This window comes from Cygnus olor, chromosome 11 (assembly GCF_009769625.2).
Source record: "Cygnus olor isolate bCygOlo1 chromosome 11, bCygOlo1.pri.v2, whole genome shotgun sequence".
Classification (NCBI taxonomy): Eukaryota; Metazoa; Chordata; class Aves; order Anseriformes; family Anatidae; genus Cygnus; species Cygnus olor.
The window spans coordinates 6,220,198-6,247,798 of record NC_049179.1 but is presented as its reverse complement, the minus strand read 5'-3'; the positions used below and the strand labels follow the sequence as shown (position 1 = coordinate 6,247,798).

Below are 27,601 nucleotides of genomic sequence, written 5' to 3'. Positions count from 1 at the left end.
TCAGTAAGTTTGCAGACGACACCAAGTTAGGTGCGTGTGTCGCTCTGCTCGAGGGTAGGAAGGCTCTGCAGGAGGATCTGGATAGGCTGGACCGATGGGCTGAGGCCAACTGTATGAGGTTCAACAAGGCCAAGTGCCAGGTCCTGCACCTGGGGCACAACAACCCCAAGCAGCACTACAGGCTGGGAGATGAGTGGTTGGAAAGCTGCCTGGCAGAGAAGGACCTGGGAGTATTGGTTGATAGTTGGCTGAATGTGAGCCAGCAGTGTGCTCAGGTGGCCAAGAAGGCCAACAGCATCCTGGCTTGTATAAGAAACAGTGTGGCCAGGAGGGCTAGGGAAGTGATGGTCCCCCTGTACTCGGCTCTGGTGAGGCCGCACCTCGAGTACTGTGTTCAGTTTTGGGCCCCTCGCTACAAGAAGGACATGGAGGTGCTCAAGAGAGCCCAGAGAAGGGTGACGAGGCTGGTGAACAAGTCTTACGAGGAGCAGCTGAGCGAGCTGGGATTGTTCAGCCTGGAGAAGAGGAGGCTCAGGGGCGACCTTATCGCACTCTACAGGTACCTTAAAGGAGGCTGTAGAGAGGTGGGGGTTGGTCTATTCTCCCACGTGCCTGGTGACAGGACGAGGGGGAATGGGTTAAAGTTGCGCCAGGGGAGGTTTAGGTTGGATATTAGGAGGAACTTCTTTACTGAAAGGGTTGTTAGGCATTGGAATAGGCTGCCTAGGGAAGTGGTTGAGTCATCACCCCTGGAGGTCTTTAAAAGACGTTTAGATGTAGAGCTTAGTGATATGGTTTAGTGGAGGACTTGTTAGTGTTAGGTCAGAGGTTGGACTGGACGATCTTGGAGGTCTCTTCCAACCTAGATGATTCTGTGATTCTTAGCATGCTTGGCAAGTGTATTTTGATTCCTTTATTGTAATCATGAATGCTTACTACTTCTGTATATATTTAAAGAAAAAAAAAGGATCCTCTGTGCTGAGTTGGTTGTTAATTTATTTCAGCAGTGTTGCTCTTACGTGCTTTGTTGCAAGTACCCATTGAAAAGCTCATTGAGTGCTTCAGGTAGTGGGCTTTGCAAGCTGAATGAGAATCCTGAACAGTGGGTGAAAATTGGAATGTAGAGTTACGGTGATTTTTTTAAAAACTAGTTCACACACAGTTAGTGCTAAAGCAGCCCAATAGAGCTAGTTTATGTCAATTTAAGAGCTAACAATATAAAGTTTGTCAGGTAATGCTAGTTCAGACGGAATCTCTTGAAACTAGATTATTTAACTGCACATCAAACCTAAGTTGCATAGCAGTGTAAAAATTCTATGAGATAAACCACAAATAGATTTGCTGGGGCATGTTTGCTCTCATACTAGCAGTGCTAGCACTGTTAAGCTGGTAGGAAATCAATCAGTTGGTATGATTTAGATGAGGCCAGATCAGTGACATAAATCCCATTGATTTCAGCAGGAGAAGAGATGGCACGTGAGCAGGGCAGAGAAAAATGACTGCGTAATGCTGAAGGTTTGCTTCAATCTATGTTGTATTTGTTATATTAGACTGTAAACATACTTGTTTCAGTATTGTGGCAACTGAAGTGCTACAAGTGAGCTTTCCATTAACCCACCTAGATTTGTGCTAAGAACAAACCAGAAAAACTAATACTACTCACAGGGAAAAAAGTGTGCCTCATCTTTGGCTAAAATTATATAGTAACCGAAGTCCTACAGCTTTTATATGTAACATTTTCTTGCAGGCTTCTGTCTGTTCATTTAACTGCTTAATTCAAAGCTCTTATTTCTTTTCTTTTGTTTCATCTTGATAATTACAATGCAAAGTATTAATTCTGCTGGTAAATCCCCAAAGTGCTAAAAACTACTAAAGATACATAATCTCTCAAAGACTCTGCAGTCAGCAAGTAAAAACTTAGAGAAGAGAGAATACAAGGGGATAAAACAATGTAACCAAGAACTATTTACTCTAGGTAACAAGTTCTTTGGTGAGTTTAGCACCTCTCTTTAGAAGAGTTTAGCACTCTTCTTTCAGTGTACACTTGATTTTGTTAGGATTTCTTTTTTTGAGTTGTGTTTCACCCTTAGAATGATTGACAATTTGTGTTTAAAGTTGCAGGGACAAATTCTGAGCATTTGTGACAGCATGTTTGCTCTCTGCAGGGTGACTGTATTTCCACACAGTTTGCACCCATTTAACCGCACTGCCATACATGCTGTCCTTGGAAGCAGCATGGCTTATGTTGGTAGCCAGACCTGGGCATAGATGTCTGCAAAATCAGTTCTCAGGGGTGGTGGTTGCGGTTGCCAAGCAAGTCCTGGGATATGATGGTGTTTTCCTAATTGGAGGTGTCCAAATGACTGCAGCAGAGAATGTCCTGGAAAGGAATTTTTACATTTTTCAGCTGTGAACGTTTATGCTAGCTTTCCAACAGTTAAGCTCTATTTTAGGGACTAGAGCTGCAGAACTCATTCATTTTGTGTATTTAAAATTCAAGTAGAAGACACGATTTATCTTTTTCAAAGAAAAGCAAATTTTGCTGTGCATCTTTCATAATCTCAGTTGCTGGTATTAAGAAAGTAACAACACATACTGTAGAGAAAGTGTTTGTTGTATGTACATGGCTGTTCTCACATCTGTCACCACAATCCCTTCCAGTAAGCCACCCATTTCTATTATCACCATCCTGAAAATGAGTCTGACAGTCCTGCACAATGTTTTGTCCAAGCTTTACTTTATACTACTGTTAGCATTTAACAGTAGCTTCTGTTCTGAAAGGTTCTGGTGATTTGAGATGTACTTGCTATGCTTAGACTTGGGAATCTGTTACTCTGCCCTGGAATGTGACACTGAATGGCAACAGGTGCAAGTAATTCATCGTGTTCAGTGACAGGGAGCCATTTCTGCTTGTATATGTAGACTATATTTTCTTTAATACCCACTCAAAACAATGTAATTTTTTTTCTGTAATTTACCCATATTACTTTTGTAGTAGTTCTAAACAATTAGGTTCCGAGCCTGCAAAAGATCACAAAGTTGCATAGTGTAGGCAAGTTATGGCTCTGCAAAGACCTGCATATATTTCACTATGTGAGTGTATGCACTTTTTTTTCATATAGTGATCGCTGAAGTAGTTGTCTGAGCTTCAAGCCAGTCAATTGCAAATAATTTCAGCCATGCTTCTTAAGTAGCAGATCAAGTGACCTTACATGTTTTTTTGGTAAGACAGTAACATGCAGCTACCATTTTTGTCCAAGCTGGCTTTTTTGAAAGAAGACTGCTTGTGGACATATCATTGGCATTAGCCCCCATGTCCCTGACCCAAAGCCTTTTTTAAAGCTAATCTTGAGAGAAACCCATGCTACATTTAACTTGGGTATCTCTCCTGTGGGTCTCAAATCTAACCAGACGCAGCCGATCTGAATATTTTCTGCATGTTAAACAGACCATTGTAAGCCTTTTCCTCCAGGCTAGATTGTTATAAATGCTGTTTATGATCCTGCTATGACAACTGTGAAGGACATGGCAAAGAATTTATCACAGGATTATTCATCCACCATCAGAATACCTAATAAGATTCTAAATGACCCAAGATGATAATAAGATCTAGCTTGTAGCAATAAGGTATTAATAAACTGCTTTTTTCAATAAGGAATTGTCCTGGCATCATTACCCTGACATATTTGTTTTCCTTATATTTTGCTGGCAAAGTAGCTCTGGTGCTTTATACAGCAAATTTATAAAAATCCATGATGTATGAAAAATACACTACATATGAAGTGGAACCCATAGGTTAAAGTCAAGAGCATTCTGTTTGCCTATGCCATAAGAGAACTACACTCTTAAGTCATAGATTCTAATTTTTCCATGCTGTTTCTCTTTGTATTTAAAAATTATACGTAGAATAATACATGGCCTAGTGCTGAATACAAGGCCATAATTCAAATGAAGGGATTTTGTCAAAAACATAAACCCAGAAAGTACAACTCAGGTGATTAATGACTGATATTGGAACCCTGAAGTCATACGGAGCTGGAATTTCACCTATAATCCATATTTGCGTTGTCTCAAACTAAAACTATTATCCTCCTGGGGAAAAAAAAGAAATTATACAGTGGCACAAAAAGCTCTCATATCTGTTGCTGTGAAAACATGGATTAAAACAATATAAAAAATGTGCAAGTGGTCTGATCAGACAAATAGTTGAGGGTCTTCCTTGAAAATCTGACGTCTATGGAACCTGTGGCTCTGTGCAGCTGGCCCTCTGCTCCCTGATCCCTTGGAAGTGTCGTGCCTGGGGACTTGCACATTCATCACCCCCACTGGCCCCACAGGAAAAGCTCTTAATGAGAAGAAAGGCCTGCACAATGTGGAGCCACTGAGGAGGTGGGAGTCCCCAGTCTAGAAAAGAATGGACTTGCAAAACCAGTGCTTGTACGTGAAACCTTCTGAACTGGTAATAATAAATAGCTCAGTTAGCCCTCCAAAATGCAGAGCTGTCATAGCTTTTTTTAAAGGTAAGTTTGCACTGGATGATCTCAGTTTCTTACAAGTTATTCCCCCCTGCATTTCTATTAAGGGGAAGTATGAAACAGGTGAATTGACTTAATTCAGAGCTGTGACCCGATGCAGTGACAGGATTTTTAACTCCCCCATCAGTCTACGTGGGGTCCAAGGTAGTTTCCTTTGAAAAGCCGAAAATTGGTGTATATCTTTTTTATTTAAATTTTATAAAAAGTTCTGTCAAGCTGGAGAGAGATGAGATTTAGTGCAGAGAGCCATGAAGTCTAAGGCACAGAGAGATCTAGACTATTTCAGGTTTTTGTTTTTCCTCATGTTGCTGGTTGGAGAAGTGGCTGGTTGCATTTAGATTCAAATGACCTGATTGCTTTGAAGGGTTGGTCCATGATAAAGCAAGCCAGCATGGGACACAAGACTCAGGTCTCCTTTTCTTCTCCTTTACAAACTGCCTTGGTGAACATAGGAAGATTGCTTTGTCTTGCTTCTTCATCTGCAAGAAAAATAAACATTTTCCCTACCTTTTGGGAAGGTTGTGAGGTCAGCTACCAAGTACTATGGTAATGGAAGTGCTCAGGTATTACTGGGATGGAGGCCCCATGGAAGCCTAATGTATGTAAGGCCCAGCAATCAATACTATATATTTCACTTTGCTTTCTGGTGCAGCAGGAGTATCACTTACCCACCTATTTTCCAAATGGAAAATGAAGGTAACGTGTTCCTGAGAACGCTGTGGGTTCAAAGCAAATATGTGCTGAAGCGTGCAAATGAGAAATTAAAGCATGGGTCTGGACAGCTAGTTGTAAATAAATAAATAAAATAAGCAAAAGAGTGAGATCAAATACTTGATCATATTTCTTCATCTTCTAACTAGCCTCTGATATTTCTTTAAGAAGTTATTCACTGAAACAGTTTGTTTCTGCTTTTTAACCCTCTTTATAAACAGGTCATTAAAATAGATTGGGAAATAAGTGTCCAGAAATACTGCGACCCACTGTGGTTCGTTTTCATCCAGTCTGATGGAATATGATTTGGCTTTATGTGGAGTTTTAATGATGGTGCTAAAATAAATGCTCTTAGTGGTAGTCATATTTGCTACTGACGTTACTTTGCTGACATCAGTTATTTACTTCAACAGACTTACCAATACCTTTAAAACAACACATCTTTAGAATCTTCCTGTGATTTGTATAAACTTTAACACTGTAATATGCAGAGATTGGCACAATTCTAGAGTGGCACTTGGGGCAGTTCTGCTGAGCCATGGAAACAGGAAATATAAAACTCCCTTTGTTCTGACAACTCTTGTATGTCACCCCAACATAACCTCCTCCTCCTGCCAGCCTGCTCCTACCCCTTGCAGCTGCTCATATCTACAAAAAATATAAGGAGCAAGATAAGGGAGACAACAGACTGAAGAGCAGCTGTGTTAAGGATGGGGAAAGGGTTAAAATCAAGTATTATTGCCCATTAAGCAGAGCAAAGCTCTTATCACTCTGGGGACTGGCACTACCGTGAATTGCTTGAGAAAGTCTTTCTTTTTTTCTTTTTTCTTTTTTTTTTTTTTTCTGGTATGGATAACTTCCTGGAAAAAGTGAATAGTTATCATAGTGCAGTCTGGTAAAATACCTTCCTGGGTTTGGTGCCTGCTTATTGGATCATCCTTAACATGTTTTTGGAAAGGGGATGTTTTGTGAAAGCAAGTTGTGAGCATGGGGGGTGATCCTCAGTTTTTAGGAAGTAGAAGTGGTTTTCTTTTTTAAATAGAAATGAGTGTTACAAGAAGGCTGCAGGGAGAGAAAAAGCAAACGCTACAGAAGAAAGTGATGAGTTGTGAGGAGTAAGTTTGGACCAGCACCTTGCAGTGGGCCCTCAGTAAGAAAGAGCATTGTGTCCAGGTGAATAACACAATTCATTTTTCCCTTTCCTTTATGGAGACATGAGCTATAGAAGGAAAAAAGCTAAGGCCATTGATATTGCAGTCTATCAGATGAACGATTCTGTTCCACTTTGTGTTGTGTAGAGAGCTGAAGCATCTTTTCTAGTGCTACAGCCATAGGGCCCCACAGTTCCTCTGCACAACAGATCAGAGAAATGACATTCAGGCAGGGCCAGGGGGCACGTGGCTATGGAGGTGATGAGCTCAGAGGTAAAAACCCAGTTAGAAATACTTGAAATGGAGATGTTGAGCCTTGATTGTGGAAGGGGCAGGTCTACAAGCAGGTTCACCTATGCTGCTTCATGCAATAATCAGTTATGAGTAGCCTGAAGGTTTTACAGGATTGTGATAAACCACAATTTTGTATGCTAGAACAGAGATGTATTCCAGTTGCCGGAGCCTTTCATTATGCACTGTTTAGACTGGTTTTCTGCTACTGTGTCTGTAAGGGCTCTTCAAGAAATATCATGATCAATTTTCTCAGACACTGGGTGTCTTGCTCTTAATGATGCCATAGAAGAATAATAGGGAAAGAAGGTTAAGAAAGAAGGTGTGTTGATTTTTCTCCTTTAAGTCCTCAAAATAAATTATGGAGAAATATTTATTGCTACAGTATTTGAAATCCACTGTATTGCTCCATCTGAGTATGTCTGCTTTCTCTGTAGTGTCATATTTAGCTCAAGTAAGTCATAAGCACATAGAGGGCAGATAGTGGGTACAAATCTGACAGAAAGCTAATGAGCTCTCTTGTGATTATCAGTAAGGACTATGAGTCATTAAATCTCATTTCCTGAGAAAGTCCACATAGGGAAAAGAAATTATCTGGAATAAAGGCCTGAAAACCTAATTCGAACAGATTTATAGGTGTTCTTGTAGATGCTACATAATAATCAGTGAAAACAGAGAAACCTTTAATGAGATCTTTTGAAATGGTTAATGTTTCGGCGGGGGGCTGCTTCACTTCCATTTCAAATGCAGACAAAATAGCTGTCCCTTTCACCCAAACTTAACAGGCTGAAAAACTGTTCTGTTTATTTTAGATGTGTGACTACAGCTGATACAACAAATAAATGCTTGTGCACAATAGGATTTTCATTCAAAACTATGCTCAAAAATGAACCTAGCTTGTCTGGGTCTGGTTTTGCATAGGTTGGTTGCATTGATGCAGTGTTTTCTACTTGTGATTGATGTCTTTTTCATGGTATGTTTTTCATAGATTATCTAGAGAGGAATTGTCTCTTCCTAGTTGCAGTGAGAAAGAAAGACTTCTGATTTAAATGAGCTTTGGCTTGCCCTGTAATAAAACAGCATTGCAAAACCTTTTCCTTTTTTGCAATCTTGTCTTTGTAGAGATGAGTGGTGACAACCTCATGTTATGTTGTGTAATAACAGTATTTGAATGGCGACAGAGAAAGAGTTAGTGTGGTCTCACAGTGCAATGGAGATCCATCTCTGCCTGATCTGAATGTAGTGATTGTCAGACAGCTGAGGAATGTGGGACAGTTCTTCACATTCGTAACTCTGAGTGTGAGCTGAGGACTTCAGCAACTGAGCTGGCTTGCCTTGATAACCAAGCGCTTCTTGCTAATGGGAAGCTGCTACATGCTCTCATTTCTGAACTGTTTAAACTATGGAAGTGTGTCTTGATTTGGGCCAAGTTAGAAGCACTGAGTTGTTTATTTTTGTTTTATAATTCCAGCTTGTTCCAGCATTTCCTTTGGACTCTGTTTGTGAGCTTACTCTTCTTTTCATTCATCACAAGGCCATGATAATAGCTGGTGACATTAATGAGGACTTAGGTGGCCATTGCAGGATGGTAGGAATAAAGTAACGTACTGATACTTCCTCCTACTCTTCCTGAAAGTGAAGGATATGTGGGGTGGCTCACATGCAGCTTGGCAGTTGCTCTTGTCTTTTTGCGATCATCTAAATTTATTGAGGATTTCAGCTTGAAATGTCTCCTTGGTAGGATGTAAAACAGCAGTTTGTCATCTATATTGTTTTTTCTTGGTGGTTGGGTTGTTTTCTTTTCTTCTTCTTCTTTTTTTTTTTTTGTAAGTATGGAGGGGTGTTTTTTTTTTTTTTCCCCTAAGTGTTTCTAAACCTTCTAGATCAGTGAGAAACTGTTAATAAATTGGAGAAAACTTTCCTGACTTTAAGCATATACTAGGTGAATTGGGATGGGATCTTTGAAATATGCAGAACTTCATTAAACATAAAAGCATATTAAATACTTACGCATTCACCAAGACCCTCTAGATATGCTTTTGGTCAGGATATAAGAATATTTCAAAGGATCAGCTTTTGAATGAATATGACATGACATCAAGGAAAAGAAGGACTGCAAAAACTGAATAGCTCTCAGACATCATAATTTGCGAAAGCAGTTCACTTCAGATAAATAACCTATGGTAGACCGTATTTTGTGCTCTGTATGAAAAGAAATCATAATTTCTAAAAATTGGATTAGCATATATTAACTTTCTGTGGTACGATGACGTCGTGATATGGTTGATCCTGCTGGCACTAAATTATCTTGGAACAGGAAGATGAAAGTAGTATGACTACTAAAATAGCAAACAGGGATGTATTAGTTCAGTTTGATCTCACAAGCTTGGATAAGAAATGAGCCCAGGTTCAGCATCTGGGGAGGAAGAACATGGGTGTTTTTCTGAACACCTTACAATTTCTTTCAGTGTTTTGATCTGAGCTTTTAGGTATATAAAGGAAGTTATTTACACAAATCCAATCTATTCTTCCTTGTATGAAAAGGAGGAGTGTTGATTAGAAGGAGGGGTATTAATGTTTCGAGGGGTTGGACTAGATAGTCTTTAAAGGTCCCTTCCCACTCCAACCATTCTATGTTTTATCCAGATAGAGTTTGAAGTACATGGGATAAAAATAAATGTAGGACATACTTGTCATGTGGACATATTAGCAACTGTGTGTTTCCAGTAATGTTCGGCCCCAAAGCACTTAAGGATCTAAAGATTCTATGAACTTACTAGTGAGTGAAAAACTGATCTCAGATCATCGACATCAAGGCAAATAAACTTCTCAGTGACAGTTGTTGCTTTCCTTTGATCCTACATGTTTGTCCAGACTCATCAGCTACAGCATAGCCAGTTGGGGCTGTGTGGGTGTCTCCCCTCTGTCCTGGCCTGGCCATGTTCCAGCAGCAGCCCCTCGCTCAGGGCTTGCCCTGCCTTTAGCTGGGGAGCATCAGCCTGAGGAGGGGCCCTGGAGAAAGTCTCTGATATGGGCAGCGTGCCATGCCTGAACGGCTGCACCCTGCCTCCTCTGAGTGTAAGGCAGTAAGGTCTGTCAGCGGGTTGGAGCAGGCCTCTTTTCTGCCATTTATTGTACACTCTTCAAGAAAAAATTCCAGAGAGTTTGGTGTTTCTTGAAGGTGTGTTTACAGGACCTTCACCCAAGCTGTTGCTCAGTTCCAAGTAGCATGTTACCTGTGGTGTTTGTTAGTCCTGAATTAAACAAAAGCTGAACTTGAAAAAGCATTTATTAATGTGACTAAGTGAGGCAGAAGTTAGGGAGTTTATGTGGTGAGAATCAAACTTTCCTGCTTAGGAAAGGAAGGACTTAGCAACACCTAAGGAGACAGGGAGTAAGTTTCCTTATCTAGTGCATCCGAAAGCTGGCAGCATTGTGTTGTATTTTCAAGTAAAAATAAGTGAAGGATGGAAACCTTAGAAGACAATCTAGGGGTTTTGGTTTTGGGGTTTTTGCTTTTTACATTTGAGATTGAAGCTTAGTACCTGAACAAGACTAAAATAATAAAGCCATACAAAGAAATAACATTGCGTTGTTTGGGAAGTGCTGCAGTGCCACCACCGTACTGCTGCCTGAAGGGACAGGCTCCGTAAAACTCTGGTGCCAGTGTTTATGGCAAAGGGTCTCTTTCCTAAACTGACCTTTAGTTTATTTCTGGTAAGTAAGTGTGTTAACATTCAGGCTGTTGTATTAATTTGTCACTTGCCCCAAATTTTACGGCAGTAGGTAAAAGTAAAATGAAACTATAATTGTTCTGTTACAGCCTTCCCTATCTGAAATTAATTACAAAGTCATTATAATGTCAACATATTATTTTTTCTGTAAAGAGAAAGCCACAATCATGGCTTTGATTTCACATATGTGGTGTAGAAATTGCCTGATCGTTCCTCTGTGTTAAAAGTACGTTCTGTAACTCAACTAGTGCAAAGGGCTGGGAGCAGAGTTTTCTATAAAGCACATTACTGGGTGTATTTCAGCTGCACTGCTGCAGGTGAAGAGTGGGTGTGTGCTGAGCTGGATTAAGCTACTGTTATGAATCCACCCAGATGTTCTCACCCCTTTAAATTAAATTCCTCTACAATTTATGTCAAACAGTTAACAAATCCTCGTGTAAAGGATTTGTTGAAGGGGAACAGTTGTAATTAATACAAGACTATAAAGTGGCTTTTCAAGGCAGTTTGTGACAAATTAAGCCCCTCCAAGTTTGTCCAGGCTGATGCAATACTTATGGAGGCAAAGAGAAGCTCTGTCTCTGGCTTTTGAGGGTGGAGAATGTGGTGGGAGGAGTTAGAGCCAGTAATGAGCACCAGAGGAAGAAAGAAGAGAAGCAGACAGGAGGGCAGAGCTGTAGACGTGGGCTGAGGACTATATAGATGAAATCTCTGGGGCTTGAGATTCCATGTAAGTGCAGCTCAGTGGAAAATGAGAAGATTCCATTTTTACTTCTGTGAATGCAACTTTGGACAGGTATAGTAAATTCTGTATAGATTACTCTGGGATTGTGGCAAGGAGTGTGTTAAAAGAAGCAAACAAATTCTTTGTTTTTAAAAACCTATCCATATTTTAGTATCATCTCTTTTGAGCTGTGTAAGGTATTTCAATTTCTCTGTCTTACCGGTAATACAACAAAGTTCAAGAACCTTGAAGAAGATATTGGTAGTACTTGGGGGATGGAAGGGCAACTATATAACCTAGTATCTACATAATCTAGTATCAGCAAATAAAAGGTTCTTACGGTTCTGTTCTCTCTGATGATCCTCTGAAGGCCTTTGCTGGCTTGTTTTGGAGTGCTTGGAAACCACAGTGGTGAGAGCTCTATTAATGCCTAGATGAACTGATTAGTTGTGTGACATGCAAAACTCCATTTAATGCACGTGTCAAACTGAGACTAGACCCCTTAAGGCTAATTCACTGCCTCATTAGAAGCCAGTGAAATTTCTTCAGCATCAAGTAATGTGTTTAGGTGTGCTGGCTTTGGCAGGCTCTCTTAAGTCTGTGCAAAATGTAGCATTTTAAGGCTTGCCTGGCGAACAGTGACCTACAAGAAAACAATCCAAAGGTGACATAAGCATGGACCAATGTCAGCCATGTGGAAGCACGGTATTGGTCAAAGGCTTGAAGAACATGTGATAAAGGGAAAGGAGCTTTGATATATTTATAATATTCCATCATAATCAATTCTTACACTATCTGCAATTTACATAGTCATAGATAAGCCTGAAAGCCATCAGATTAACATGTCAAAGGAACGTGCTGTACGTTTATTCCACCTAAGCCTAACTGGTTGTTCAGATTCTCCTGAAGGGATAGGTCAAGAGCAAACTAACCACATTAGATTACTCAATTTAGTACTTCAAAACTATTCTTAAGCTAAAAATGGGACATCTTAGACATCATTTGGTCTGTCTGCCTGTCCTTCCTTCACCCTATCACTGTACAAGAGAGCTGGCTTTTTGGCAAAGTGGTAATAAAATTAACTATGTCCAATTTTTTAAATCAAAGGCAAGAACTCTGCTTTGGGGCTCCATTTTCTAAGACTCTAATGAGGAGGGACAGGCAATTATTATTATTTATTTCACTAATTAGCTGGATAATCATTCATTGTGAAACTCTTCAGTGTTAGAAATATGTTCCTTGTACACTTTGCTTAACACAGCTTCCTTTTGATCAGACTGAACCATTGTGTGACATCTTTTATTAGTTGGGCAATAGGGGGGCACTTAAAAAAAAAAAAAAAGGCAGGATAATTTCTGAGCTGTGAAGATAATGCAACAAGAAGCAACAGTCCATAAAAACATCACCTTTCAGTCTCGGAAGACATAATGCTTTATGATAACCATAAAACATTTTAGTGCAAAATAAATTGCTGTCCTATTCAAATCCTTAAATGTACTACAGTGGATGTCACTGAAGACATACAGCTATTTTTTCCAATACTGAGATATATTTTATCATAATTTGTGGTGTAGGTGACAACCTTGTACACATGATTGCCTTTTCTTGCTTAGTTAGTTTGCCAAGGTCAGAGTCCTTTGGCCTTTTATGGATGTAGGACTATTAGAACATAAACAGGATAACCAAGTATCATCAAAAGAAAACTCGTTTCCTTGACTTGTTAGTTATATACCCTTTAAAGATTTCATAGTATTCTGAGTATGTACTTACTGAAAATGACCTCAATAAATGCTTTAGCAAATTCTTAGCACTTGTAAAACATGTAGGTGATTCTTCTTTTTTTTCTCTCTTTCTTCTAAATTTAATTCTTTTTTTTTTTTTTTTTAGCTAACATCATATTTGTTTCGGAGCTCTTGTGAGGAGAATGACTAATGTCAATTAAAGGAAAGTGCTGCAGTTACAATTCAGAAGTCTTGATCCAGGTAAGCGCTTCGATTTCTCCATAGTTGAACTCTTTAGATGTCATTTCATGTTGTGCCATTGGTGAGCTCCTTGGGGCAGGCATTCTCAAGGAGTTTGTGTAATTTGATGCAGAAAGCAAGCACGAGAACATTGGAGAAGAGGTTTTATTCTAAAGTGTTACGTTCCTTCTGCTGCTGATCATCATTAATCAGTGTAGGGCAACATGAAAAGAATATAGGAAAATGCTAATAATAGTGACTTGGTGACGTTATTTAGGGTTCCTCCCTCCTCACACATACAAGTGTTTTCCTTGGATGATTTAATTTTGATATACAATGTTAACTGTCATTGAATGGAACAATAAAATAATAATTTTTAAAAAAAGTATTGATAAAGTCTATATGGAACGATAGAAATGTGGTGAGTAGCTGACATTTGTATAAATAATGCATGTGTGAAGGAAAATAAATTTTAAATGCATTTTAAATGTTTGCTTTTAAAACGCACTGAAATTTTTGAAATGGAAAATCAGCCACAATTAAACTTTACCACCTGTCTTGAGTTGTTGGGAGGAAACTGTATGTAAGCCTCAAAGGAAACTAGTGTTTCTTCAAGTGTAATTAAAAATTTAGCCTTGAGCATTCATTTGTATGTTGATTGGTATTGATTCTGTATTTAAAAATGAAGAAATTTTCCACTCTGGTACTGAAGACCCTTTATTCCTTAGTCAGTGAACAAAGGTTGCTAGCATTCAGTGTGTTGCCAAATATCCTTTAAAAGATGTATGGAAAATTGCCCAGCAGTTCACTTCAAATAAACTTTTCCCGATTTGAGATGCTCAGTGATCAGAAATCAGTACTGATTTGGGGATCTAAAGGAACAATGTTTCTGTAGAGCTGTGCATTTGCATGATCCAGCTCCCGTGAAACCGATCTTCTTTCCCTTAAAAGGAGCTTATAAAAGGTTTTGAATTATTGACCATGTTACCAATATGTTAAAGGATTGTGCATTTGAAATCAGGGATGTTAGCCTATAACTGATGAATAAGAGGGTTATAAGAAACCTTTTAGCCTGTCGGACTTGAAACCATTTATTGCAGCATCTGTAATGTATAGACCCCTTATTGAACTATTTAGAAATGTACAATTAATATAACGTGACTTTCTTGATGTGTTCATCGTATGTCTGATAACCTATATCGTGTAAGAAAACAGTTCCCCTGGGAGACAGGGAAATTGTGGCTTTAGTCTCTCATATTTAATGTTTTCCTGGTTGTTGCTCATTGGTTCCTGGCAGTTTATTTTAGATTTTACAAATAATAAAAGCAGCAGCAGTAGTAGTGTTTGGCTTTTGGATTCAACAGACATATACATTTTAATCTAAATGACAATATTTAGCAACAAAATTGCTTCATTTTAACTTCGCTGCATTTCTTAATCTGTGAGAACTATAATTTAAAAATAATGAATGCAACAGGGTGAATATATGGCTTCCATTAATTCTAAATACTGCTTATTTCCAGCACTTTTTAATTATTTGAATATACTTCTCAATATATTTAACTGGAGTGGAAAAATCATTCAAATCTCAGACCATTTACGATTACCAGTGAATCTGTAACTTTACATTCAAATTACTGAACTTCAGAGTAATATTTCATTCTGAGTATCTATTTTTCCTGTGTGTTAGAAAACACTGAAATGGTCAATAAAAATGTTTTGGAAGATGCAGGTTTCATAAACCATGTTACCATAGAACACACATTATTAAATTACAAGTCCTGTGTGGAAGAGCCTACCTGAATCCCAAGACATTAAGTATTGTAACTGAGAATCTGTGCTGAGTCTTGCATCCTTCTACTGCATTAAAATGGCACTTTCTCTGAGTGGCAGCGGTCCACGGGCTGTGGGGATTTCTTCATCACCCACAAACATTGGCTTTAGTGTCTTCCTTGTGCGGCATATATGCAGACACAGCAAGAACTATATGGCAAGGTACTCACGTTCTGTGAATTGTTGTTACCTGCTTTGTGGATCTGAAGTGAAATTGTCTTCTCATGGAATGTCGTGGGGTTTTTCTTTTCAGATTGCTAAGACTAAACACAGAGTTCCTTCCTTGTTTTCGACGTAGCCACTAACAAAGTTTTATATTAGCGTGGACTGGTGGCAGACATCAAATGTGTTTAAATCATAAGTCTTACAGATGCTGGACACAGAAACAGCATGTAGCAGAAAACATAATCTTTCTCACCTTTTCCTGGCAGTACCCATAACCTATTAATAAATAGCTGCATATGTCCCAAAGCTGTATTTTGTTCTGGTGGTGTTTTTTAGAGTGCAGGATCTGTACGCTGTGATAGGACTTTCCCTGCCTTTTGATGACCTGAAACTGGGTGTGAAGATTGACAACTAGAAAGAAAAAAAAAAAAAAGGACAAATATATCAAGTTTCCTTTTTTTGGTATTCATGTGCACGTATTTATGCCCAAATAGACCTGGTCCATCGTGAAGAATTAGTTCAAATATCACAGTGTTTTGGATAATTAGCATTTGTGCCAGGAACCAAAACTTCCCTTGCTGCTTTAAAAAAAATATATATAAAATCCCTAGGTGATTCTTACTGTTTCTGGTCAGTAGCGGAGTTTGCAACAAGATTATGGGCTATCTGTTCTCTTTCATAAGACCAAAATTAATGGACTTAGAGGGTTCAGGACAAACTGATACTGACTGGGGCAAGGCAGTAAGTATCCATATTCAGTTAGCTCACATTTTTTGCCTGCCACAATTGCAGTTAGTGAGAGAAAGTAAGCAAGCCCTGGGCCAACGTCTTTGTGCTTTCACCTGAGGAGGAGATATGGTGTTTTTTCTTCTTTCTGTGCCATCTGAGTGAATTTGGTCAGCTTGGGAAGGGTTGGGGAAAGAGAAATTACCTTTTGAGATAGTTTCAAGAGCCTGTACCATATAACTGACAGCTCTTCACTGTTGAATTCCTTCACTGACTCCAAGGTTAGTTTTCTCATCTTTTTCTTCAAGGTGCTGTGCACTCTGCCTTCTTTTGCATTTGTAAACATACTCTGACTTCTCTCTCTTCATGTCTCTTAAGCTGCCACACCAACTCTTATCATCTTTGTGCTGACTTATTTATATCTGTGATTTTTTTTTTAACCTGTGTACCAAATCACTGAAGGCTCTCCAGTATAGGAATTCTCTTTTGCATGGATACTCAGAGCTAATTGCTCAGAAGAACTGTACTCTGAGAAGAGTGTCTGTTTGTGATGGAGCTTTCTCTAATTCCCAGTTATCTGGTATTTTATTTCACATCTATGTTGTCCTCAGGTTGAAACTGATTCACCTCTATACAAGTGCTATCTGTTGCTGACGATAGTCAATAAGGGGCTGAGGGATGACAGTGGATCAAGTACTAAGATCTTTGCTCAGTTTCCATTCCATGTATTATGAAAATTCCTAATTAAAAATTTTAAAAGGCAAATAAAGCACTAAGGAACTGGCACATGTACGTAAGAAGCACTTCACAGTAGGGACTGGCTCACCCAGAGAATATCTTACCAAAGTAACCTCTCAGAGAGAGAGAGTACTCACCAATCACCTTTTATCTCTTGTAGGCCTCGGTTTTTCATTTTGTGTTCCCCATGCTCCATTTACTGGCAACTGGTAAGAAGGATACTTTGTGTGGCTCTCCTTTCTGAGAGACATCAAGACTTTCAAGTTCATAGGAAGTATGCAACGGTTCAAAGTGGCACATAGTCATGCTCAGAACGTTCAGCTTGTGTTCAGTTGAAACAGTCAGGATCCCAAATAATTTACCCAGGTTGTCTTAACTGGATACGTAACAATGACTCCAGCTGAAGATTATAAATGTAAAATAAAAGCACTGGCATTGTCAGGAGTTTACGTGGGTATAAGAATTTTTCATTTGTATGACAATTAAGGGTTAAAAAATAAGGGTTGCTAAAAATTTCAGGCCAGTTACAAAGATTTTGCCTTCTATGTCTTTGACATATTCTTGTCAATTTACAGGTAAGCATGGGGTTACTTGCAGGATCAGGGCCACAAAGCTGAGGAACTCGACAAATAAGAAATGCAAATAAATGTAAATACAGCACCTTTACGTACCCATTTCCTTCTATCCCACCTGTTTCCAAAGAACAAAGTTTCAGGCAAAAATGCCATGTGTCATGTTTCATCTCTGTTCACATATTTCTGACTGAATTACTACCCCCCACTGCCCCTCCCCATGGGAGTTCATAGAAGTGCAGCAAGACCTTATTATCCTGTTCATGATAGGAGATTGTATTCTAGTACTATGCAGTCCATAGTAAATCCATCCACAGAATTAATTCTGGGGTTGTGAGAGAGGTATACAAGTAAAAGCTGTAATGATTTACAGTTTGAAGACACAGCTGATATGAAAATAAACATTGAATCAGTTTCTCCTATATGTCTTGTTTCCATTAGAATAATGACAGTAGGTGACATTTTTCACATTTTAATTGGTGTTTTGCTGATTTTGTCAGAATTTCTGCTGATCAAAGCAAATTGGCTATTTATTTATTTTGCAGTGATATTAACTATTCAGTGCAAGTTTAATGTACTGTAATGAATTTTAAATATCCTCCTAGTCATTGCAAGTATGTGAATCTAGACTCTCTTTCTCGTAAGAGTTTAAATAATTAATTGAGTAGCAGAAAAAGGTAACATTTAATATAATAACATTTTCTTTGAAATATGTTGGTGCATGTTTTATAGTACTATCTCAAATTAGTATAGGATAATTCTGTCCCATGCACCATATGCACATGGCTCACTTAACCCAGTCCTGACTGCATTGTTTTAGACTGATAGTAAAGACCTTAATTATTAGTTTATTTCAGTAGCTTTCTGAATGATAAGTTTTTATATTATTTATACTTCAGTGACTTTGGCTTAATTGGTTTCTTTTATGTTATTTATCCGTACAGATATATCGCACAGGTTTTTTAAATATTAATGATGCATTTTATTTCACAGTATTGTTTCCTACCCATAATGGCATGCCATAAATCGACCTTATAAGTATGAAAGAACTAAGAAAGTTCAAAAAGAAAAAAATATTACAGCATAATTGAAATAGTTGGTTAACTCTATGATACAATTCTTCATGTATTTTCTGATTCAGGAAAGAACTCAAGCATGCATTTAAATGTTTAGGAGTAGGACTTATGGCCTGAATTAGAGCGTTAGCCTTTGAGGACATAATGGCAAGTTGTGAAGAATTTGACATCAGTTTATTTGTAATGCACATGGTAGCGGGTACTGGTACGTTTTTAGACACTATATTGTAGTCTTTTATGCTTTGCTCTGAACTAGGATTGGTTCAAATATATTGGTAACTGCACATAAAATGTGAGATTAATGCCTGGGATTTAATGTAGTTTATTTCTAGACACTAGTAAAACACACATTCTTCTAATGGTGGTAAGAGTTGGTCCAGTTCTGGGCTCAAAATACGCATATTCAGTTCCCAGAAAGCCAGTGGTTCTGAAGGGAGTAGATGTAATTGTAGCTGCAATACATGCATACATTCTTGTTCTAATATGATCATTATTTTTTTTCGATGCACTTTTTCAGTGAAACCTATAAAATGATCCTCAACAGATCATATGGAGTTAATTCTTTAAACTTGGGAGAGATTGTGTTTTATGCAGGTACAAGGAATGTACTGTGGTAGCAGTCAATAGTGAAAAGCTGTTCTGCACTGTGATTACAAGAGAGGAAACAGTCTGAGGTATCTTTAAGAGAGAAGAGAGTTTAAGAGAGTTTGGGTGATTATAAAATGGGAGGTTCAATAGGAGATGTGTTGCTCAGAAAAGGTACATTATCAAAAACTCCTCAAAATGCCGTAAATGTTGTGTCTACATCACTTGATCAGATAATGTAGATCCTGTGTGTATATACAAAAGAGGTTTTTTTAATGGCAATTTTTATCAATCTGTGTGTCCAAATGAGAGATTTTAATATGTCTCAAGAGCATCAAAATTTGAAATTGCCAAGTGCAAAGGTGTGTAACTTTGGTTTGGAGATGGGGTCTCCATCTTTGACCATCCTAAAGATTTTTAGGCAGGCATGGCTGGTCTTCAGAGGAGCCTGGAATTGGATCCATGGATATGTGGAGAGAGTCCAAGCACTGGCTGACAGCACATGGCAAGCTCTGCAGCAACTTGGGTGATGTTTAGTCTGGTTCTGGTGAATGCTAAATTCCCTTTGTCTTACGCAGCCATTTCACAAGCTGGCAACCCGTTACTTTTCAAATAACTTCCTGAGCTTGACTTGGACAGCCGTTTGGAAATCCCTGAGATGGTCTTGTTTCAGAAATCACCAAGTGTCCAATCTTTTGGAAAAAAAAAAAAAAAAGAAAAGAGCATGCAATCTGAATGGGTTTCTCATCTTTAGAGTAAACAGTCAACCTGAACACTGCTGAGAAGACAAGTGTCTTTCCTGCAGTTGCTGTGATGAAGTTAGGAAGACAGCAGAGCTTTTTCTGTTATAAAAGATAATGAACTGGAGAATAAGTGAAAGATATTTTCATTATTATTTATCTCCAGAATATGTTGAGTTTTACCTTTGCTGCTACAGCAAAATTGATATAATATACCCAAAATAACACTAATAGAAACCTTTCTTGAAGGCATTATACAAAAACACATTTAAAAATATGAAAGGAAGAAAGCTGATATATTCTGGCTTTATTTGTTGTTCTGTTGCTTCTTGTCCTTCATTTAACATGTGAAAAAGAGCTATAACTTGTTCAAGAAGCATGATTTTGTACCAAACATTTTCCCATACTTAGCAGTAGCTATGCTGGAATCTGTCTGGTCTGCTGGGGTTTGGTAGCTTGAGGAATTAATGAATATTCATTCCTTTTCCCTGGGTACAAAGTAAAATAACTAGTAATTAGTATAATATTTAATACTCCTATTCAAAATAAATAAATCTTTTGTGAAAAAAATGTAATTATTATAATGTAGCAACTTCTGTGTGTGTAACTGAAATTGGATGTGCTGTTTTGAAAATGCTTTTAAGCCCTCATTTACATGTTTCCAGATCAGTTAATTATTCCCCTTGTATGCATAAAACAGAACTCTGGATTGTACTTGCATATATTATTCATTTTGCTATCTATCTTCTAAGTTTAGCTGATTCTAATATTTTAATTTTACATTATTATTATACCAGTAATATTTGTCTTCTGATACAAAAGTTATTCTTGTCTGCACTTAGTTTTATGCTCCTTTTTAAATCAAACGGCTTACACAGTAGTAAGTGCTACTGTTATAACTTCAGGCTTGTATTTTGCATATTGTACTAAATTAGTCACATCTTGTGTTTCTGCAAAGGCAGAGCTTCTCAGGTGGGGACCTTGGCTTTTGCTGGTAAGGTCATGAGCCTGAGAAAAACTCAAGCGATAAAATGATGAAGGCAGGAGCCTTGGAACTGGTCACCAGGGTCAGAGCTTGGGAGTTGCTCTAATAAGGCCTTAGCCAAAGCTTGCTGAAAGCTGCAGAAGGATTTGTGGTCAATTTCAACAAGATCTTTGATGTTTATCTCAACATTAGTTGGTGAATTTAGTATTTTTCTGGTACCCATTAGGTCATCGTTGACTCAGTCACTAGATCCAGTTCATTCTTCCTATCTTCGTAGACGTAAATGGGGAGATGTCTGACAGCAGTGAGCCCTGCTGCAGTTGTGCTATTCCCTTCCCAGTCTCGTTGTTTACCACTAGCACCAGGGTCGCTCTGTCCTGCCTGTAGATTGCAGAGAGATGAAGTGGAATTGCAGAACTCTATTTATTAGCATGCTTGGGAGTTCATGTGGAGTAGTCATATAAATAAATACCTTGGAAGTCGTTGTTACCTCTTACATGCCATGTTAGCCGGTTCCTATCTCATTTTGTATCAATGATACCCATTTCAGCCTGCTGGCAATAGCAGGGGAAACTGTTCTTGGGAGCGAAGTTGGTTGTTTACAGGGAACAGCTGGAGATGGAATATGAGCTGCGTTGGCAGCCTGTGTACCCTGACTGTTGCCGTTGTGGGTGCCTGTTGGTATGACAGGTGGAAGCGAAGACAGAAAACAAGGGAGCTTTCTCCCACCCATTTAATGAGCTTGAAAAGGTAATAAATGGAGTTAGTCTCTCACTAATTTTATCTTTTTCCTGATTTATGTCTCTTTTGTATCAGAGAGAAACCTAAGCAAAATTTTGTACCCACTAAGGGTTTTGCTGACTGTATCGTGTCATCTGTTCTTTTCCTTCGTTGTAGATTAGGTTTTTCAGTAACCTTTGGATAAGTGGTAGGGCTTTGGCTAGAGCTGTCAGTCATGGAGTATGAGGAAGGTAGTGCTCCTGCTGCCTAGATGCTCAAGGTTACGGGTACCAGAAAAGCAGACATGAAATGTATGCAGAGGATTCACTAAGAACTGTATAATGCAAAGAGTAATAAATGCTAGCGAGGAGTAAAGAACCAAAATCAGATAAGGAACTGTTTTAAATGAAACTGAGATACCAGAGCGTTTTATGGACGCACACACAGAGGAGGGGTTTAAAGGATGCTGACTAAACTAAATAGACAGGGAAGAAAGGGTTTTGTCACACCAGATGATCTCTTCCTGTTTCGTAAGCCATTATTCTTTTTTCTAAGCTACTTCTGAGAATACAGAAGGAGAGTTGGTAGAACGGTGTGATTAGCAAGGTGTGGGTTTTTGATTTGTTTGGATCTGCTTACAGAAAGCAACATTAATACCCATGATCAAGTTTGCTAAGTCGAACCCCGAATGCTGACTTTCCTTGCCTTTATGGTAGCTAGTACTAGCTTTATTTTTGTGACAGTGTTATGATAGTATTTATTTTTCCACAAGATCCTGGCCCAAAATATATAGTGCCTACATTTTAGTAGCTTATTTTCCTTATTCAGATATGACATATTTATTTAGTACGTGCTTTTAAAACTTTGCTTTGGAGAGCAAACGACTAATTCACCCTGGGGGCTATTCAGCTTTTCAAACATTAATGAAACTGCTTTTACCTTTATGAAGTGAATGAATAGGATTATTCCCATTATAGAGATTACCAGTTGAGGTACAGAGTGTTAAAAAGTAATCTTTAAGTTTGCATGAACAATTCAAAATGCAAAGGCCTTATTTTTTATCCTATTTAGCATTAAATATCATGTTTGTATTCAGACACAACTCCCGTTGATTTGGGGCACAAATGAAGATTTCAACAAATAAGATTTTGACGTCTCAGATGGTGAATTTGTAAATGAAGAATGTGCGATGAGAAAGGGTCTTGGCAAAGTCTGATTTTATTTGTTAAGGAACATGGTGGTTGGGAATAGAATCCAGTTTTCCAAAGCGAATTCAGATTCGTGAATCAATCATTATTCACTTAATGTTTTCCAATAGCCTGTTTTCAATATTGTTTCCACTTCAGCAAGAAATTAAGTTGTAACTTCTATAGCTAGTCTAGTGAACAAGAATTCTGTCAAAAAAAAATGTTTTTAAGGAAGAGAAATATAGATCATATAGTTAAAAAAAAAAATATCAAATGCACATGCATAGAGGAGTTAATGGGTTCTGCATGGGCAGTCTTCATCCTAGTGCTTTACAACCTCAGAAAGCTTTGTTTTGTAAGCCAGAAACATTTCACCAGCTCCTCTTTCTGTGTGTTGTGTCTTCCTGATAGATATGTCATGTCATCTCTGTGTTTTCTACTTCTATTTTCTAAAGGCATCCTAAGAAAATCAAAGTTCTTTAAGCCTATTTCACCTATGGTCAATCTGCAATCTACTTGTCACATTTATATCCCTCACACAGGCCTCTGCTGTGTGTGTTAACACAGTAACTGATGGCAGTAGTAAGCTCTTTTTCTGCTGCAGGTGAGCAGGAGACACTTTTGCCACGTAAGCGTGAAGCAGAGGAGTGGTAACGTGTGAGGAATCTTCGATTCCATGGGAGGCCCACGAAGTGGTGGGCACTGTAGAAATTTCTTTTGCTTGCTTCCTGTGAATCTCTGCCTTTTTTCTGACCTCTCCAATCTGTTCCTATCTCATATCACTGCTTCCTTAGCTCTTTTACCCCAGTTTCCTTCTCTTTGTCTATCCTAACCCAACGTTTCCTCCTCAGCTTTCTCCTGCAAGACAAACTCCACCCATGTACATACCAGTCAAGTGAGTTAACTGCACACTGGCAGCATGCTTACATTTACTCTAGTTCTCCTATGGAATTTTCTCTGATGTCGATCTTTGTCTTCCTTGTTTTCATGGTCAACAAAGCTGGCATTAATGCATCATCATGGAGTATTGAGATAGCACCCTTAGAAACAGGCTGTAGAGCCTCTCGGAGCTCTACACTCCTCTCAGAGCTATTTGCTAGGCTTTGCCAAATGCTGGCAGATCTCCCCATATTTGTGCTTGGCTCTTGTTTTCAAGGCTGTCACAGCAAGTGTCATGACTTTGTTTCTAGATGAAATAGTCAGTTGTAAAGAACAAGGAGCTAGCATGAAAGATGTGCCAGCCTGTTGTTTTTTATGTGCTGATCCTGAGTCCTACCTGTATACAAGGAGCTACAGGCTGAGGGGCAAGCGGGGCTTATTCATAACAGTGCGTTTGAGAAGCCCTATTTCTTTCTTTTCAATAATAAGGTGACAGAGTGATGTTTCTCTGTGTGGATGGTTTGAAACTCTTTTAGTTATATTGCTCTGTAGATTTTGCTCCAGGTGCTGTGAACTTTTATGTCAGTAAGTTATAACTGAACTAAAGGTAATAATGCTTTTGATATTCTTTGAAAACTGAGGATTTTGGGATGCCATTGTTAGAACAAACCAGTCTCCTAGTCTTATTTAGGGTCTGTAAGTAAGTGTTTCTTGTTCATTTGTTTTGCTTTGTTTGGTTTTGACCTCTCTCTTGATTTAAAAAATCTGCATTAAAGTATATTAGTATAATAAGTATAAAGATTAAAATAACTAACACAAGCTCTTGAGGCAGAAACTTGCCTTATCAGTTTGGTAAACCTTTGTGCATATTTACAATGATGCATAAAGAATTATGGATGGTAATAGCATAAATTGTTTCCTAATAAATTGCTGTGTGTTAGAAAGGTTGGAGAGAGGCACAACAAAGATGAAGAGGCTCAGAAGATGATGTTATAAAACCCTGCTACACATCACTTAAGAAAGTGGAAAGTAAGAGAATTTACTGTGCTTCTCCTAGATAGGATGGAATTAATATTTAGGGATAAACAAATTGTGACCTCCAGCATTTAAGTTCATCCTGTTGTCCTTCACCTTAAGTCTGTCCCTGCCCATGCTCTTTCACAGGTATTGCGGTAAATTAAAAAGGACTGATTCAGCTTAGAGGTTCATTTCCTCTAAGAAGTGAATGGACACTTCATTGCTCAAGTTAGAGGTGGGTGCTAACATTTAAAAAATGTTAGCAGACAAAATGAGGCCCATTACAGACTCTTGTTTTTCACTCTCACTCTGTAAAGGGAAGGAAGCTAAAATCTAAATATGTGTGATAAGATGGTTTTGGAAAGATTCTGTGTCTTCTCCAGCCTTTCAAGGGAAGATAGATATGAGGAAGAGTGTGGAAGCTCTGCAATGCAAACTGTCAAGCATTCCTTGGACATCCAGTATGTCAGAAGGCTCCTCTGTAAATAGGAACTACTTGCCATTTACACTGCAGGTCAAAAGACGGTTTTGGTGTATTTTACTGCTCCTGCTCACAATATAATTTTACTGTTTTGTCTGTTTCCTAATGAGACCAAGGGCACATGAGATACCTGACTTTGTTTTGAAGTAGCCAGCTCTTTGAAAAATCAGTTTGCAGTGAGTGCCTTCACATCTCCAGAGAATTTCAGTAGAACTAAAGCTGCACTTTAGTTGATGTGGTTAGGGTTGTATATTAAATTAGTTTGAAATTCATGTCCTATTGGAATGTGCAAGCTATTAGGTCATCTGCAAATGCTTGAAAATCAGTGAGCCATATTTTTCTGACTTGTGCTTTTATGCAACCAAACCTTTCCCACCAGGGAGTTGCCAATACTATCTGAGTTTGTTCCATAACAACAGTTCAGGTGCTCAACAATGTAGAGAACAAAAGCCTCTGGGAATCATTTTGCTGCTGGGCATGATTGCAAGCCTTTTTTCTTCTCCTCCCAAACACCCCCTAGTCGAGTAACTGAGATGTGCTATTATTGATCTGCAGATGTACCACCGGGCTAGTCACTTGTCATACAAAATGTGTCAAAATTTGCACATCAATTGCAGCAGTTACTTCAAAAATCATCCTTCTCTATGAAAATAAAACAGAAAATCACATGCCACTTAAACACCTCAGCAATAATTATGTTGCTTCAGGCACTTGAGCTGTAATAACTGTTGGCATTTTCATTCCAAACCTATATTTTCTTAATGTTTTAAAAAGCACTGTCAATTCATACCATTTTGAAACAAGCAAAGAATGCATGAATGGGACAGAAAGCTGGCCATTAGGCCAGTCAGCTGACCATTGCTTGCCTTCTGCTTAGACTTGTCTTCTTGCTTCCTTTTACTGCTCTGTTAAACTATTTCTGCAAGGTACAGTGTGTTTTTTTTTAATCAGCTGCATACATGAAATGTGTTTTAGAAATGTGCTTTGGAATAAATATATTGTCTCCCATTACATGCCCAAATCCAAACCAAGACATGAATTTTTTATGTGATTTGAAGACGTAGCATTGATTTTTCTTTTATTGGCTTTGCTGATCGTCACTTTTCAGCTATGCAAGTCTCAGGCTGAACTCAATCTGCTATCCTTTCTTCTTTTAGTCTGGCCTCCTAAGGAAGCAAGGATTATTTGGTCTAATAATGTGTTTTTCTCTCCTTGTCTGACAGTGTATTCATCTTTCCTTGTAAACTTTGAGTCCGTGTGTCAGTGACCGTCAGGTCTGAGGTGTTCCCAAAGATATTGAGGTCCTGTAAGCTTTCTGAAAACTGGTGTTTATATGAAGTAAGGAAACCCTAATACCACTTTCACTAAGAAATAGGCTGTGGAGTGTGCTCCAAACAGCATTAGACAGTAGTGAATCCAGAGGGATGCTCAGTTCTTGAGAGAGATTCATTCTTGGGCAAGTTTTGTTGGCTCTGCTGCTCACAGAACTGTTTGTTTCACTCTGCTCTTCGCATCTTCTGCCCTCAGCCATGTGCTGTGCCTCACTGAACAGCAGCAGTAACAGCGTTCTGTTCATCTGTTTCTTCCCCACCCCCTTCTGCCCCCAAGTTGTCTTTGAATCTTTTCTTCCTCTACAAAAGAAACTAGCAAAGACTAGCCAGGTATGGCCTGCCCATTCACATTTTATGCTCTTGAACTTCTGCAATGAAGCACTTTAGTGATGGTTGGAGGAAGTAACAGGAAAACAGGAGGCCCAAATACTCAAAATGGCATGCACGGACCTAACTGTAAGAGTAAATTACCTGTGTGGAACTGTGGTCATTTCTTAAGAAGTTGTCCACTGAACAGTTTTCAAAATTTGGGTCTTTACCAAGCAATTCATATGGTAAACCTTTTTATGCTTTCACCTTAATATATTTAGCCAGTTTAACGTTTAAACAGTGCGAATCCTAGGTGAAAAAAAAATCTCATCTGGTCATGCAAGTTTACAGTGTGTGCTTTCCGAATGCTCCAAGTGTCAGCAGGAATTCCCCCATGAGGGCTTGAATCAAGGGATCAGGGACTGACTGGAAAGGAGAGTACAGATTATTGCCATGTTGCTTCTCACAGAATACTTTCATACAGTAGTTTTGTGCCACAGTTCAATATCATCCTTTATTTGTCCAGTTTACTATGGTCAGTTTTTCTACTACCTTGAAAATGTGTTTTCTCTTTAGCTGCGGCTGTCCTGCTGTCTTGGCACTGAGAAATTCCCCTTTTAGTGCATCTGCCAAAACCCCAGCTGAATGCCCTGTATTAAAATACAGATATGAGAAGGAAAGACTCTTTTATCAACTGTAAAGAGATAAGACTTCTGCTAGCATTAACTCTATTTATTAGTAGACTTGCACTGCCTGGGAACACACATCCAGATTTTCCGCTAAAGCGTGTGTTAAATCTTAGTCATTTGTTTTTCTGAGTGACAGCTTTTACTGACTGATCCAAACTGCATTACAATGAAGTTCTCAATTTAGTAGTCATAGTCCTTTGTCTAGCAACTAACAGCAAAATGTTATGAAACTGTTTCTCGTGACTTGCTACAGTGCCATGTTCATACAGCTGGCTGTCTGAACTGGCTGTATATTTGAGAGAGGACTCAAATATCAAGATCCCATGCTGGTGAAGGATGAATTTGTTATGGAAATGATGCAATTACAGTACTTGCTGGGGAGGGGGGTGATTGCTACTTTGTTCACAGAGTGCCCCCGGTTGGCTGATTAAACCACAAACGAAGTGCAGCATTGACAAGCCCAT

General features: G+C 38.7%; 1 long non-coding RNA gene across 1 annotated transcript in view; it reads left to right on the top strand.

The window, feature by feature from the left end:
* The window catches only part of LOC121076169, a 96,095-nt gene that overhangs the window by 49,271 nt on the left and 19,223 nt on the right, over window positions 1-27,601 (top strand). Inside the window, exon 5 of the long non-coding RNA XR_005823372.1 lies at window positions 13,031-13,125. This is a non-coding gene — a long non-coding RNA (uncharacterized LOC121076169). The remainder of the gene's footprint in view (window positions 1-13,030; window positions 13,126-27,601) is intronic.